Genomic DNA, 16784 nt, shown 5'->3' with positions numbered 1-16784 from the left:
AAAACTTAAATAGTAGCCTATGTGTTCTTCCAGAATATGTTCTACATATGTGCCAAATTTCATCAAGATCCGTTGAGCCGTTTCGGAGATACCTTCGAACAAACGTCCCTCTATCCATCTAAACATTCGCATTTATAACATTAGTAAGATGGTAAGACTAGTAAGATTTGTTTATTCTAGATTCCAATTGAAGTTTTTCTAAAATAAAAAAAAATCATGCGTTGGCCGGGAATCGAACCCGGATCAACTGCTTGGAAGGCAACTATGCTGACCATTACACCACCAACGCCGATATTCAGTCTACTGAAGAATTACCACACAAAACTATCTACATATTTGGTTTTCAAATAACGTGATACTTGTATATCACTATCAAAGAGAATGATAGAGATGGTAATATAGTTGTAACACAGGTGTGACAGTGGAGATTCACCGTCAGATGTGACGTCATCGCCTTTCACCTTAACAACATTATCAAATAGCATTGTACAAAGCACCTGAACAAACTTCGTAAGGTAAAAAACGTAATACAATTTACAATATAACTCGAAAGGTTACGTTTTTAATCGAATAGAGAGATTAATACCGATTGAAAGATTAACCTTGAGGACAAAAGCATGGTAAGCCTCCACATGGAGCGGAATAAAGCAATGTAGGTGATGATTTCTGTTTGTATGTATATTAATATGCAGTGCATGAACTATTTCTACACTAGCTGACGCCAGCAACGGAATTAAAAAAAAAACTGTAATTAGTAGCCTATGTGTTCTTCCAGACTGTGTTCTAAATCTATACCGAATTTCATCGAGATCCATGCAGCGGTTCTGGAGATATTTTGTAACAAAGATCCATCCATCTATACATTCACATCTATAGGTATATATATAAAAGAAAGTCGTGTTAGTTACACTATTTATAACTCAAGACCGGTCGAACTGATTTAGCTGAAAATTGATGGGGAGGTAGCTTAGAACTAGGAGACGGACATAGGAACTTTTTTATCTTGTGTGCTTTTTTTATTCCGCGCGGACGGAGTCGCGGGTAAAAGCTAGTTTATAATATTAGTAAGATATGCTATAGTCCAATCATGTCAAAGATACGGCCCGCGATCGCAACGTGTCACAGAAAAAAATCATGTTTTTTAGACCTTTTTGATTCTAAGTTAATAAATATAATGTTATAATAATTAAGTTTTTTTTTTCATATTTTCACCTACGAATTAAAAATTTAAAATGCGACCCTCTGCAAAATTGAGTTTGACACCCCTGCTATAGTCTAATAATTAAATGAAACTTATACTGCCCGCGACTTCGTCTGCGAGGAATTAAGAAATTATAAAGTAGCCTATGCGATATTCCAAACACAATATTATAAATCTCTCTGTTTCTTTCGAATTAACTTCTAAAAACATCCATCCGTTTAAATTTGCATTTATATTAGTAAGATTAATCGTTGGTTTCTGGGACCGAAACCCTAGTTTTCAAAGATAATGTTGTCTCTATTTTGTCTAAGATAATGACAGGAATGATGATATATTTTATACATATTTGGTTTTAGAAACCAAAGTTGAGTTATGTAGCATTACGTGATGTTATTAAGTCACGTCTGGTTCAGATTATGTTCATTTTCTTTTATTTAATGTTCATTTTTTCCTTTTGAAAACCTCTTTCGTGTGCGTTGGTGGTGTAATGGTCAGCATAGTTGCCTTCCAAGCAGTTGATCCGGGTTCGATTCCCGGCCAACGCATGATTTTTTTGTACATATAAGAATAAAATATTATGATACAAATAGGTAAAAAATTGCACTTTTAAGTCTATCAATGTTCGTTCTGTGTTTTAATAAAAAAAAAACCAAGTGAATAAGGTTAGTAACACACTAAGAGTTTTTATCTATGTCTTGTTATTTCGCTGTATGCTCTATTTTAGTGTTACCAATCTAGTGTATAAAAGGTTTAAATTAAATTTAAACGCATTATATTGTCATTTGTCGGCTTCCCTTACCTTTGCCTGAATCAGGGCTTTAACCTGAATTATGCCGTTTTCGCACAAGGACAGGTTAAGTATTAAGGTTATATTGTTTAGTTTAAGAATACTATAACGTTCAAATTATTGTAAGACAGTTTTTAAAGGTATTTTTATATCATACTAGCTGTCGCCCGCGACTACGTCCGTGCGCAGTTAAAAAAAAAAATGAAAAATAGATGTTGGCCGATTCTCAGACCTACTGAATATGCTCACAAAATTTCATGAGAATCGGTCAAGCCGTTTCGGAGGAGTACGGTGACGAAAACTATGACACGAGAATTTTATATATTAGAAAGTTTCAAACAAACAAGCAGTCATTAAAATCCGCCTATATAGCGAAGTATGCTGTTAGAATGAGGAGTGACTTTATTTTTTTTCGACAAACAAACCAACCTCAGAGCTTCATAGATACATCGTATCTTTACCATTTTCATCTTTAAAAATTATCAGGTAGTAAAAAGTATATTGCGTTGGCCGGGAATCGAACCCGGATCAACTGCTTGGAAGGCAACTATGCTGACCATTACACCACCAACGCCTCTATTATTGATATTGAAATAAATTTTAGTAGAGAAAATTGTTTTATGTAAAAATTCTAGATAAAAACTTACCTAAGTTGCCTTTTATCGACGGGAGAGGGGACGCACAGAATAGGGATATTTCCATTTCTTATGCGTCCACTCCTCCGTCAAATCCACTTCCCATTCCTATCCTTTCCTTATAAAAGTAGGGTGTAAAGGAAAGAGGACTAAAATTCATGCCTGTCTTCTTTGTGATCGTGGTATTTCACTAGGCGAAACGACCCAATCGTGCCACTGTTGAAACACTATTTTGTACAAGTCTCTTAAATCTGCTACACACCTTCACTTTTAATTGAACAGTTAGACTGTTTAATTAAATATGTTAAAACTGAAGGTGTGTAACTGGTTTTAGTGTAAACTTAAAACTTGGAATGTAGTTTTTTTAATTCAGCAATTGTTTCACAAACCTGCATTGAATGATAAGGAAGGGATTGTCAAGAACAATTGTTGAAAAGACAAAAGAAGCGCGGCTACAAGTCAAGTATTATGTGGATTTACTATGCTATAGAAAGTAAACCCTGAACTCTACAAACTTAGACTGTCTTTGAATTCATGAATAGAATAATATAAAAAAAAATCATCGATGATTTTTGCTTAAAAAAACGGAATAATTAATCACGAAGTTCAGTTGGCCTAACAAGAAGATTTGTGACAATCACCTTCGTATCGTTATTGTCAATTATGTCAAAATTAATGTGAGATTTTTGTTGTACTTTACGCCCAATATTTGTACAAACTTTAATACAAATTTTGTCTATGAACATTGTCACAAACATTTGTGCTAAGCTATTTCAAATGTTCTTTAACTTATTCAAGTTTTCGTCATCATTTCGAGGTTACATTATTTTCGTATGGGACCATCGAAATGTTGTTATGAGACAATTTTGTATATTTATATCGCAATGAATCGTGCACAGAGTAATAATAACATCCGACCCGAAACAGTGCCGTACTTATGTTGCCCAAACTGACTGCACAGTGTATTGTACACATAGAGACTACAATTCAATTATTATAAACGATACTAGCTTTTACCCGCGACTCCGTCCGCGCGGAATAAAAAATAGAAAACGGGGTAAAAATTATCCTATGTCCTTTTCCTGGTTCTAAGCTACCTGCCCACCAATTTTCAGCCAAATCGATTCAGCCGTTCTTGAGTTATAAATAGTGTAACTAACACGACTTTCTTATATATATACTAGCTTTTACCCGCGACTCCGTCCGCGCGGAATAAAAAATAGAAAACGGGGTAAAAATTATCCTATGTCCTTTTCCTGGTTCTAAGCTACCTGCCCACCAATTTTCAGTCAAATCGATTCAGCCGTTCTTGAGTTATAAATGGTGTAACTAACACGACTTTCTTTTATATAAATAAGATAGATAGATAGACATTTGAATTCGTTTTATAAATTGTCTTCCGCAGTTAAAATACGGAGAACAAAGATTGCCTAAACATTTGCCGATCACGGGTAGACAACAGATCAGATATAGAAGTAAAAGGTTAACGTGGTATGGTCATGTTATGAGAAGGGAAGAATCGCATGTGGCAAAGAGAAAGTTAAGTAAGAGTGTACACCGATAGAGGTAGGCCTAGGAAGAGATAGATCGATTGAGTGAAAGGTGACATGATCAAGAAGGGGGTGACAATGGAGATGAAGGCAGACAGATTCATTTATAGGGCGGAAACCTGGTGCACCGACCCTACGTAACTGGGACAAGGTCAGGGATATGATAATGATGATGATGATAGCTCGTAGAAGACGGTTTATAGAGTCCTAAAATAGTGGTCATGTGTAGGTTATAGTAGGTAATAGTTTTGTATCACGACTAGATTAGATTAGATTAGATTGTGTAGATAAGTTTTTTTATAACTATAGGTGGCAAACGAGCACGTATAACGTCGTCGTAGCAAAGTGACTGTTGCCAATAGAAATCTGCAGATGCATTGCCTACCTTTCATTGACAGAGGAGGGGATGCACAGAAAGATCTTCTGTCAAATCCAACTACCCATCCCATCCGTTCGTTGCAAGAAAAGGTTACGAAAATGAAGAGCACTAACAACACTATCATCTGGCTTCCACTTCAAGCTTGTCTTCTCTGTGCTCGTGGTGTGTCACAAGTCCAGCTGGCAAGCCCGCTAAGCAAACAATGGCAAATAGCAAACACCAAACAACAAACACGAACGGGTGGATAGGTACTTAAATCCGGCAGCGACACCATGCGCCCGGAATTAAAAAAAATTGTATCCTATGTGTTCTTCTAGACCATATTCTATATCTGTATGTAATTTCGTCGAGATTCATATAGCTGTTCTGGAGGTACATGATAATAAACATCCAGCTTATAATTTATTATATTACGAGTAGTAAGACTTCCTCCAGTTCAGTTATCGATTTGTTCATCTCTGTTCTCGGAACTAACAATGTATCTGCAGAGTGAATTCTTAGATCAGTAAAGATTAAGTTATTTATAATTATATGGCAATTACGTACATTGAGTTATTTGAATTATTTAATGAATTCACTTGTTTAAACAAATTACGTCTTATGATAAAAACGGAATTAAAATGATATGATTTATTGTTTATTTATCTAACTTCAACGGCGTTGGTGGTGTAATGGTCAGCATAGTTGCCTTCCAAGCAGTTGATCCGGGTTCGATTCCCGGCCAACGCACACTTTTTGTTGTTGTTACCATTTTTTATAATTATTTTAAACATATTTCTTATGTGATCGTTACCGAGAATTTAGTAGATAATATGTCTTTCATAATGTTTGTTACGTGTTCGTAATTTATATCACATATTACTGTAGTACGAATATAAAACATAATGTAATATATAAAAAGAGAAATTATTAGTACCTTAAAGCACATAAAATAAATTAGCAAACTGTTTGCTCTAATAAAAGCACAGGGTCGTAAAGCCTAAACTCTCTGTAACCTTATTACTCTGTGCACACCCCCATTTAAGATGTAAACATAAGTATAACAGGGGGTAGCTGGGGTGTGCTTTTCACGCAGTAGTCGCGGCACCGCGTCGCTGAACGGACGCGAGGGCGCTACTGTCGCCGATAGAAAAAAAGTATTAAAACCACCATTTTTTTTACCCCTTTGTTTTTTCAATTTTATTTGCTTAGCTTCTAAGCTGTTTGCGAACACACTTAATGCTTTTCAGTTTTTATAACAAGTATATAATTTTAATTTTCATGATTTTATTTTCAGTGATACTATTTCAGGTAGCGATGGTAATTTATTAACTGTTACATACTCAATTTGTGATGTCTTTGTGGATTGAAGTAAGTTAAAAGATTATTGATTTTGTCAGATTTAGTTGTATTAACATCATATAACTGACGCATTCCGTCCGCATAATTCTAGCAACCCGTCACAGCTTCCCTCGTGTATACAAACTAGTTATAGCCCGCGACTTCATCCGTGAGACAAAAAAAAAAGATTTAATTAATAGCCTATGTGTTCTTTCAGAATTTCTACATGTATGCCAAGTTTCAGTGAGATCCGTTGAGCTGTACTAAAGATACCTTTTAACATACATCCATTCATTTAAACTTCTACATTAATAATATTAGTAAAATAAATAGCCTAAGTTATTCGCTGATAACAGACCTTTCTAATAGTTAGTGTATTACTAAGATTATTTCAACTGTTTTCGAGTTTATCGTGAACAAACAAACAATTTTTTTATTCTGTAATATAGATAAACTAATATTGTAGATTTAGATAAATAATATTAATTACTATATCAGTTAAATTTGGAATTAGAAATAAATAAAATCGTATTATTATTTTTTACATTATTAAAATGCGACAAATTTTATTTGTCTATATTATTCGTTCTTCGTACATTTTTGCAACGCATATAATTGCAAATGAACAGAAAGAGGATTAAAAATTCATAATATTTGAAGTGCCTATAAGTCTATATTTAACATCAGCATTTTATCGAAGGATTATCCAATAATGTATTAAGTTTTAATAAAACAGAAGTATACGTCACTTCTGTGACGTCACAATAGTTTCACGGGCGAGCCGTATTTTTTACGACTTTTATCACAGCATATGCCCTTTTCCCTACTAAGTGTTGGCACATTATGTACTTCTCTATACATCTCTATCAGCTCTTATACTTGAATTCACTTCTTAGGTATATCCTCTTTCACCCAATTCATACATACTTGTTTCTGTCTTTCTCCACCTTTGTAACCACATTCAATCTTATTACTATCTTAAACCTTCATATGTTACTAATGATGAATGGATGTTCGTTTGAATTTATCTTCAAAACGACTTAGCAGATATGGCTGAAATTTAGTACAGATGTAGAACATAGTCTGGAAGAACACATAGGCTTCTAATTAAGTTTTTTTTCGGGGACGGAATCGCGAGCTACAGCAATCTTCCTATAAATGCATATAAATAACAAGAATTGAAAATCTTTACAAACAGTACAAATGAGTCCCGTAGCGCCAGATATAGGCAAATGGGTCACATCTACATTTTTATATTTACATTGAAGAATACACTGACTCTATTATGAAATATTTTCTTTATTGATGGCAAAGTGTGCTTCATTAGTCTGTGTGGAATTAAAAAAAAAAATTGTAGCCTATGTGTTCTTCCGGAGTATGTTCTACATCTATGTCAAATTTCAACAACCATCCATCCATCTAAACTTTCGCGTTTATAATAGAAGTAAGATTAGCGGCTAAAATTAAAAAAAATGTTAGTAGCGCATAAAAGCGCGAATTAGCTGATAGACAGATAGATAAAAATTTTATATAATGTATTTTCTTTTTAAGGAACGTAAAAACAACATGTACGCGAAATATGTTTTTTTTTTTTCTATATTACATAGAAACTCCAATTTAATTATTTTTATAGATGTTAATAAGAACTTAATAAAAATAGAAATATACGTGTGTTTCGACTGCCGAAGTCTGAACGAAAACTTTATTCATATCTCTAATTTTTTTTTTATATAAAGAAACGGATCACAATATTTTTTAATTTTTTTTTCGGTATTAAAAATCGGTTTAAATTTCTGTGTATTTTATTTTTGAATATGTTATATTTATAATATAAAATTAATTTTAACCAAACATTTTCACTGTGAAGGAATTTGATATAGTGGGAAGAAGAACGTTGAAAAAAGGAATTCCCGAAATTTGTCCGACGGAAAGAGGCGTGAAATGTGTCCTTAGAGCGTCTATTCAATACAATTTGAAAAGAAAATCGTTTTCAAAAGAAGCTTAAAATGTGTGATAAATTATTTAAAAAAAAATTATATTAACCTTTACAAGAATTTGTCATATTTTTTATTGCGTACTAGCTTTTACCCACGACTCCGTCCGAGCGGAATAAAAAATAGAAAACTGGGTAAAAATTATCCTATGTCCGTTTCCTGGTTCTAAGCTTCCTGCCCACCAATTTTCAGTCAAATCGATTCAGCCGTTCTTGAGTTATAAATAGTGTAACTAACACGAGTTTCTTTTATATATATACTAGCTTTTTCCCGCTACTCCGTCTGCGCGGAATAAAAAATAGAAAACGGGGTAAAAATTATCCTATGTCCTTTTCCTGGTTCTAAGCTACCTGCCCACCAATTTTCAGTCAAATCGATTCAGCCGATCTTGAGTTATAAATGGTGTAAATAACACGACTTTCTTTTATATATATAGATAGATATAGATATACCGATTATTGTATTACCATTGAGCAATAAATTATTATTAAATTTTCCAATGATTTTTAACCGATTAGACATACGTCGTGCTAGATCCGATTTAATCCGGTTAAATCCGGTTACAACCGTATACCGGATAATGAAATGACAGTACCTCGCCTGCTACGTTTTATCCGACATCAAATTTATTATCAAGTTCCGATTTTAAATATGACATTTGCTTCTTTGATTAGAAACTTTTTTAGTTACATACTTTTTAACATTTTTAACTGTCAAATAAAAAATAATTAAATTGTAGCGCATTACGTAAAGATTAGTGACTAATCATTTATCATTAAAATTGAAAGAAAGAAAGAAAGAAAGAAAGAAAGAAAGAAAGAAAGAAAGAAAGAAAGAAAGGAAGAAAGAAAGAAAGAAAGAAAGAAAGAAAGAAAGAAAGAAAGAAAGAAAGAAAGAAATGAAAATATGAACTTATTAAGAAGTACATTATTGTATTATGTCAGACTATAAGCTTAAAAAGTATCCAAAACATCTAGCAATCGATATAAAGTCAGAAGTTACTGAATTCAAAACAATTTTACGCACTAAAAGAGCAATTTCATTTTATTTCCTCAATATACATGTATCTCTTTATGTTTACGACAAACACGGTAATTATCATTAAAGTCTTTATCCGGCAATTACATAGTAATAGCTTTATAACCGGTTCAATGCGTTCACCCGGCCGGATGATATTAAATTTGATGTTACTCGACCTAAAGAACATAACACAAGGGTCAGATACTTGATGTTTTTGGTGAAGCCTTTTTTTTAATAGAGTTTTTTTCGGTCAGAGAATTTTTTATTAGTGGCCAGATACTTTTTAATCCGGGTTTCTTTCATCTACAGTTCCACTGGTATTGCCGGCGCTAATTTGACCCCTTCTCGTACAAAAAAAGTTTAATTAATTTACAAAAAAAAAAGTTAAGTTAAGTTGTACAAAATAAACTTAGCTTTTACCTTGTTTTTTTACTTGTATTTCTCAATGCAAATCGAATGATCTGGAACACATTTATTATTCCGATGTGATGTAAATTTTGCTAGCTTTATATATCACGCAATACATTATTCCATGTAATTTTTACACGCTTCGTATTTTCGTATCAGCATTATAACATAAGGGGATGACATGAAGGTATACCGTTTTGTTTCTAATATTTTTTATTGAACACTTTTTTCTTAATGTGGGCTTCCATTGCTTATTATTTTCTCAATTTTTTGTACCACAATTCTATGTTACACTTATGTTTTTATAAGAGAACGAAAGAAATGGCAGTTTTGCACTGTTTTTTTGAACTTCGAACCACCAGAGATTACTTCTGTAATATTTTTTTTATCGAAGATTTTAGCTCAAGCCTTTTTCTATGGTCTGAAATATTAAAAGTTTGAGTCTTGCTTTTTATAATTAGTACTTTTTATAACCTCTTTAGACTATCAGTAAAACGGGACTTCAAAAAGTTGAGTTTTTGTTTTTCATTTTGACTGACTACTGGCAATTGTCGCCAACTGCAGGCAAATGCTGGCAGCTGTTTGCCACTTCTGGCAACTTCTGGCAATTGTCAGCAACTCGTAGCAACTTCCGGCAACTCTGTTGCTGGATTGTAACGTGCAATGCGCTCCGCTCCACATTCGCAGTCGCAATAAGCTGACTTTTATTTGAATGAGTTTTGTGTTATTATTATTTGACGTAGCATTTAGCTAACTGGGTCATATAGTGGTCAGAAAAAGTATAGTAATTATTTAAAACTAGCTATGCCCGCGACTTTGTCCATGGAAATGCCGTCTTCGGGTAGCATTTTTAATTATTTAGGCTATTTATTTTACTTAAACTTATAAAATATTACAAAAAAATCACATTAAACTTTCATAAAAAATTTCATCCCCCATTCCCTATCAACAGCCTAAAAAATAAGTTTCAAGCTTCTAAATGTAAAAATGACTTAACTTCCATACTAATTTCCACCCCCAATTTCAATCCCTTACTACCCTTTTTTCGCGTTAAAGTACCCTATGTCATTTCTCGAGTTCTAGACTATTTTTGTACCAAATTTCGTTTAAATCAGTTCAGTTGTTTTGGCGTGAAAACGAAACTATCGACAGTTAATTTCTTATACTCACAAAACTCACGACTTACAACTCAATTACTCAAGTCGCTTTTTTTGGTCATGATGGAACGGACATATAATACGAGTACAAACATGTATTTAAAGTTCAAATAATATATTCGTAGATATATTTTACATGATCTGCTGAACTACTGGAAAAATTCTGTATAAAAAACATATATCGTTTTTATTCAGCACTGTACTGTCGTAAATTTTTACAACGCTTTTCTTTTATTTTATTGACTTACAAGTAACATATATGTGACAAATGAATAAAGTCTAGCACCAACATTTGTGACAATCGTAAAAATTTGTTAAGCACTTGACTTGCAATCTGCAGGTCCTGGGTTCGAATCCCGACATGCAATGTTTTTCGATTTACATATGTACATATATTCGATGTTCTTACGGTGAAGGAAAAACATCGTGATGCAACCAGCACGCGTCGGCGAAAAGAAATTTCAAAGATATGTGTGAATTCACGGGAGGTAAAGACGGCGATGCGGCTCGCCCGTCACGTTCCGTCTCCGAAAATGGCGGAAAGTGGATTGCGGAGGTTCGTTTGACTACGCCAAATGGAGGTCCGTGATCTCTGCCTACCTCTCTGAGTTACAGGCGTTAGTTGTGTTGTTTTGTGCAACGTATCCTAAACTATCACTTCACCAGAAGTCTCACTAATTTTGACATAATTGACAATGACGATACGAAAAAAGATTGTCACAAATATAAGTGCTACATATTATGTATATTTATAAATTGAATTTGTTTACTTGATTTATATGTCTAAAAACAGTACACCTACGCGTTATAGTGACAGGCGTTAAACTAACCTAACAACATTAGCACGCTGCTAATCGAGTAATATCCGGATCGATCCAGTTATATCCGGCACCGGATAATCAAATGACGGTTGTGCTGCAGCACTATACCAGGGTTAAGTCTGTAACACACAGTCGAAAAAGCGAATCGAGTTAAAGCGAGACGAATATTATGCAACAGGGATTTGATGCGTTCCTGTAAAAGTACCTTACTGACAGGCTCGCTGAGCGAAAGTGATTCTAAGGCAATTTTTTTTACTAAAGCGATTAACAGCATTGCTGCTTCTATTAACTTACTAACTAATTTAACTTAAAACTTCTTTAATGTCATCATAAGGAACGGAACAAAAATATTTCATGCATTAATAATACAAAAAATATGATAACAAATGGTTATATGCAATTATGTACTATCTACAAAAATGCAAGAGAGACTAAAATAAAAATTATAGTAGTTGCGCGGAGATGAGACTTAGTGAAAAAAGGTATAGTTTGAAGAAAACTCTGCGTTAAATTTTCATTTAGTATCATATCGGCCTTACTTGGATTCAGTCAGTGTTATATTAATCAGCTCTGTAGTGTACAATAGCAACACTAAGTTCGGCTACTAGAATGCTACAAGCCTAGTGCTTCGCTTCGCTCAAGCTCTGCTTTCGCGGCTATGTGCTAAGGGCTTTAACTACGGCCTGATTGAATACGATTTTTTGCAGCTCCATTTTCAGTTTATTAACGATCTTTCCATTGAGTTGATAATGAAATTAAAGACTCATCAAGAATATGCAATTATATAACCTTAGTGAAATGTTATTAATATTATAAATGCGAATGTTTGGATGGATGGATGTTTGTTACTAGGTATCTACAGAACAGCTCAACGGATCTTGATGAAATTTGGCATAGATGTAGAACATAGTCTAGAAGAACACATAGGCCAATAATTAAGTTGTTTTTTTTAATAGGACTTGAGAAAATTAACATTTATGTGTAATAATATTACGACTTTAATGAAACCAATAATTGGTCTTAATTCGTCCATCTTAATAAGATTATAAATGCGAATGTTTGTTTGAATATATCTCCAGAAAGGTTCAAGAGATCTCGATGAAATTTCGCACAGATGTAGATCATAATCTGGAAGAACACATAGGCTACTTACTTATGTTAATTTATGTTTATTTTTAATTCCGCGCGGACAGAGTCGCGGGCGACAGTTACGAAATTATAACAATATAATCAATTTTTAAAAGAAATTGCGCAAATTTTGAGGTTATTTCTTTTATTTACTTTCTAAATATAAATGTACTTATTATAATACTTAACTATATTTAAAGTTAGCATATTTTATGCAATTATTATACATTTGAACAACGTTAATAATCAAATATTGTCTGTTTGTTTGCTTTACATATTAACGTAGTATTAGTGAAGTAGAGTGGACAGTCGCGGAGATATTTTGTCAATGCTTCGATAATTTTACTAATAGGTACAGTCGCGTTAGCAAGCAAATAAAGAAAAGTTATACAAAATAATATTACCTTACTGGATACATTATTTAGATTTTGTTAGCAATGTATTCATGTTAAGTATGAAAAGAAATAAAAAAACTTGAGAGGTGTCAAGGGACACCCGGATGGAACGAAGTTCCTTTCGATTATAGTGAAGGAACCAATGTTTATTCTATGAATAAAAAACTTAAGTCTTCACAAGAAGTACATTTTATTTCTATGAATTTTCGTTATATATTGTCACGTCGTTGCCATGGTGATATAGCAAAAAGTGTCGTGACAAATTTTCGTAAGAATTTTTCCGTCTAGCCCACTTTCACAACGCGCGATAAGGAACTTCGTTCCAATAAATCAGTATGTTCTATTTAATAAGCTAAGCTAGCTATCTGTTACGGCTTAACAGGGGTGGAAGTTCATTTTCGAAGCCCAATGTAGCATACTAACGGTGAAAGAATTTCTAACAAGTCCAGTAAGTCCGGTCCAGTAGTTTTTGAGTTTATTCTATACGAACATACGAAGTACAAATCTACACTATTTAGTGTAGAAAAAGTATTTTTTTTTATGTTATGAAAAAAATATGTTTATTTCACCCTGGTTGAACATTGAAATACGTTTAAAGCAAACATTAGGTATAATTATTAGATATTTTTACACAAATAACTGTTCAGACAAAGTCGAGGCAACAACTAGTTCAACGTAAACAACAAATTCACACGTCACATAAAATAGGAACCTGCATTAGGCAAACACAGGTTGAAATGGACATCATTTATCAAGTTCGTTTTAAGGTAAAATGTAAACAGACAAAGTGAAATGTGTAGACACATCTGTGCATTGTATTTGTATTTATTTGAAACTAGATGTCGTTGCGACACCGTCCGTGTGTAATTAAAAAGCTTAATAAGTAGCCTATGTGTTCTTCCAGATTAAGTTCTACGTGTATGCTAAATTTCATCAAGATCCGTTGTACCGTTTCGGAGATACCGTCTAACATCCATCCATCTAAACGTTCGCATCTATCTTTATCTATATATATATAAAAGAAAGTCGTGTTAGTTACACTATTTATAACTCAAGAACGGCTGAATCGATTTGACTGAAAATTGGTGGGCAGGTAGCTTAGAACCAGGAAACGGACATAGGATAATTTTTACTCCGGTTTCTATTTTTTATTCCGCGCGGACGGAGTCGCGGTTAAAAGCTAGTATATAATATAGCAACTATCTTAATAACTTTAAGTAATAGATAAGAGAAGGCGCTGCCTCTAGAAACACAGTCCAACTAGTTCTGGAGACAGAGCCCCACCAATTTTGTGGGAAAAATGGTTTTTTAATTAAATAAATAATATTTTATTTTATTTTTATTTAAAGAATTTTTCTTTGGGGTTTACTTTTTAACGTCATAATGAATATTATTTATTAACGAATATAGATAATTCGTAAATCGTAGACATTTTGTTTTTAAATTGTTTAAATTAGTCGCCTACTGATGAAAATTCAACTATATTAATAGTCAATTTTTTTTACAAAAAATAGTTGTAACATCTCCGGCACATTAACTTTGATTGTTTAAAACTGTATAAATTTTTCACTTCTCGTATTAACAATTCCTATTACATAATAAAATAAAACGGAATAAACCCAGTTACAAAGTTTTATTTGTGACAATTTTTTTTTTTATTACAAACTGGAATAAACTGGAACGCACTGGTATGGAAATGGCGCAAAGTTAGCAATGGTAGATATAATTCCTACATATTTTAATTTCATTGCAACTGTATGTATAATAAAAAGTTCCTAAGCAATAGTACCATCATTAATGTTGAGATGGATGGATGTTTGTTTGAAGGTATCTTCGGAACGGTTCAACGGATCTTGATGATACAGATGTAGAATATAGTCTGGAAGAACACATAGGTTACTTATTACGTTTATCTTTAATTCCGCGCAGACAGAGTCGCGGGCGACAACTAGTGTTTAATTAACTTGAACATCGAATAGTTACATTATTCTTTACAAAGTTTGTTTACAAATCGGTTATAAAAATGCGGCATTTTTGCAAGATGGCCGATTGCGGGAAACTCGGTCAAGGACAATCTTTGCAGCTCCAAAAATGTTTACATAAGCGTAAAAAAATTAAAATATTACATTGAATATCTTCTGATTTTATTTTAAATCTATTCTATTTATTCAGCGAATTTACTTAACCTCAAAACATTTTGTTTTTAAATTTATAATTGTCCATATACTCTATGTACTCAATTTTGTAAAATTATTCTTTGACAGAACAATACTTTGACTTTCCAAAACAGGAAAGCATAAAAATAATTTAGTATGAACATCTTACTATATCCTACTAATATTATAAATGCGAAAGTTTAGATGATTGAATGTTTGTTTGAATTTATCTCCGCAATGACTCCACGGATCTTGATGAAATTTGGCAAAAATGTAGAACATAGTCTGGAAGAACACATAGGTTACATATTATTTTTTTTTTTAATTCCGCGCGGACTAAATCTGAGGCGTCAGCTAGTTTTAGCATTTTCAGCATTTAATATTTCATAAATCTCTTCTGTTTTCTTTACGTTTCATACGTTTTTAATAAATGCAAGCTTCACGAAAAATCCTAAAAATACACAAACATGAGTTAATAAAAAAAGAATTTGACATTACTGTTGGCTGCCATCCGACGCCGCAGTGCGCCAAACATAGCCCCTGCCTTATTAAATTGAACGTTACATTACTCTGTGCTGTATAGTCTACTCTGTATAGCTTACTCTATGACACGTCTGTGTACTGTATAGTTTACTCTATGGCACGACAGAATGGGACTAGTTTTATGATACGAACACACCCTCAAAATATGTTGTACAGTCAGTTCAGTCTATCTTTCTAATATTTTAAATGCAAATGTTTAGATGTATGGATGGATGGATGTTTGTTACAATGTAACTCTGTAAATGTAGAACACAGTCTGGAAGAACACATACGTTACTAATTAAGTTTTTTTTTTAATTCCGCGAGTACGAAGCTGCGGGCTACAACTAGTAATATAATATAAACATAAATTGTGACAGCTAGCATTGTTAAAATTACATTCGTACACAAGATAAAATAAATCTTCGAAACTTAACACAATGCCATAGAGGTTCGTATACATCACGTGTCGCCGACATTTCGTTCGCTAAAACTAGTTGCAACCTTTTTGTCAGGATTGTTAACTATAGTTTTCAAGATAGAAGAGTACATCTATATAGTTAAAAGTCTCTATTGTTGTACTGACTGAATAGACGTCTCGCATCAACGATTCAACATTGCCTGTACGAAGCGCGCGCAACTCGATACTCGAGACTTTAAGATACAATAGTAGTTTCGAAGACAAACGTTGTCTTGTGTACAAAGGGACTTAAATTATATACCTGCTATTAGTATCCACACTTCGATACAATAGTCTTAAATTAAATTGTCTACTTATCCGCAAAATCAATTTGTTAGACCACCTGACTGAAGTATGCTCACAGGAACATCAATTACAGGGCTTCGTTGCCTGTCAACGACTCCCAGACTAGCCAGTGACTAATGTGACGGTTCAGCCGTAACTACGGCGGAGATTTATCGACAGACGGCTAAAGGCTGGCTGCACTGCGCTACTGCTAGTGATGTAGCAATCGATAATCTTGTGAGAATCATTCACGTAGATGGGGTTTTCACCACGTTTGCTTCTAAATCGATTATCTTAAGTATAAATATATCGTCTTTAGTAACTTATGTCATTATTCGATAAGTATTTAAGGGTGCGGCAGTGCCCCCATTAATATTGCAAATAACACTTGTAACAAAATATTAATTTAAAGATTCAAGACATGTTACTAAGAAAATATCGATAAATTATAAAACATACTTTTTCCCATCACTAGCGACTCGTTAACTTTGTGGAAATTCTGTCGTAACATAGTTTTGTTCTCTGTTACAATATTTTTAGATCGAACCCCCTTCGTAATCCTCCCT

General features: G+C 33.3%; 1 protein-coding gene and 4 non-coding genes across 5 annotated transcripts in view; 3 read left to right on the top strand and 2 right to left on the bottom strand.

The window, feature by feature from the left end:
* Positions 1–217: 217 nt before the first annotated feature.
* Trnag-ucc lies at positions 218–289 on the bottom strand. The gene has a single exon. It is a non-coding gene; the product is annotated as a tRNA-Gly (tRNA).
* Positions 290–1674: 1385 nt separating this feature from the next.
* Trnag-ucc lies at positions 1675–1746 on the top strand. The gene has a single exon. It is a non-coding gene; the product is annotated as a tRNA-Gly (tRNA).
* Positions 1747–2490: 744 nt separating this feature from the next.
* Trnag-ucc lies at positions 2491–2562 on the bottom strand. The gene has a single exon. It is a non-coding gene; the product is annotated as a tRNA-Gly (tRNA).
* A 2647-nt stretch (positions 2563–5209) lies between these two features.
* Positions 5210–5281, top strand: Trnag-ucc. Its single transcript has one exon. It is a non-coding gene; the product is annotated as a tRNA-Gly (tRNA).
* Positions 5282–5851: 570 nt separating this feature from the next.
* LOC106709631 (facilitated trehalose transporter Tret1) overlaps positions 5852–16784 on the top strand; it is a 29354-nt gene continuing 18421 nt past the window's right edge. The window contains exon 1 of the mRNA XM_014501513.2: positions 5852–5902. The gene's annotated coding sequence lies outside the window, so the exon portion shown is untranslated. The remainder of the gene's footprint in view (positions 5903–16784) is intronic.

This window comes from Papilio machaon, chromosome 25 (genome assembly GCF_912999745.1).
Source record: "Papilio machaon chromosome 25, ilPapMach1.1, whole genome shotgun sequence".
In the NCBI taxonomy this organism is placed as follows: Eukaryota; Metazoa; Arthropoda; class Insecta; order Lepidoptera; family Papilionidae; genus Papilio; species Papilio machaon.
The sequence above is the reverse complement of the archived record's forward strand: the minus strand, read 5'-3'. Positions and strand labels throughout refer to the sequence as shown.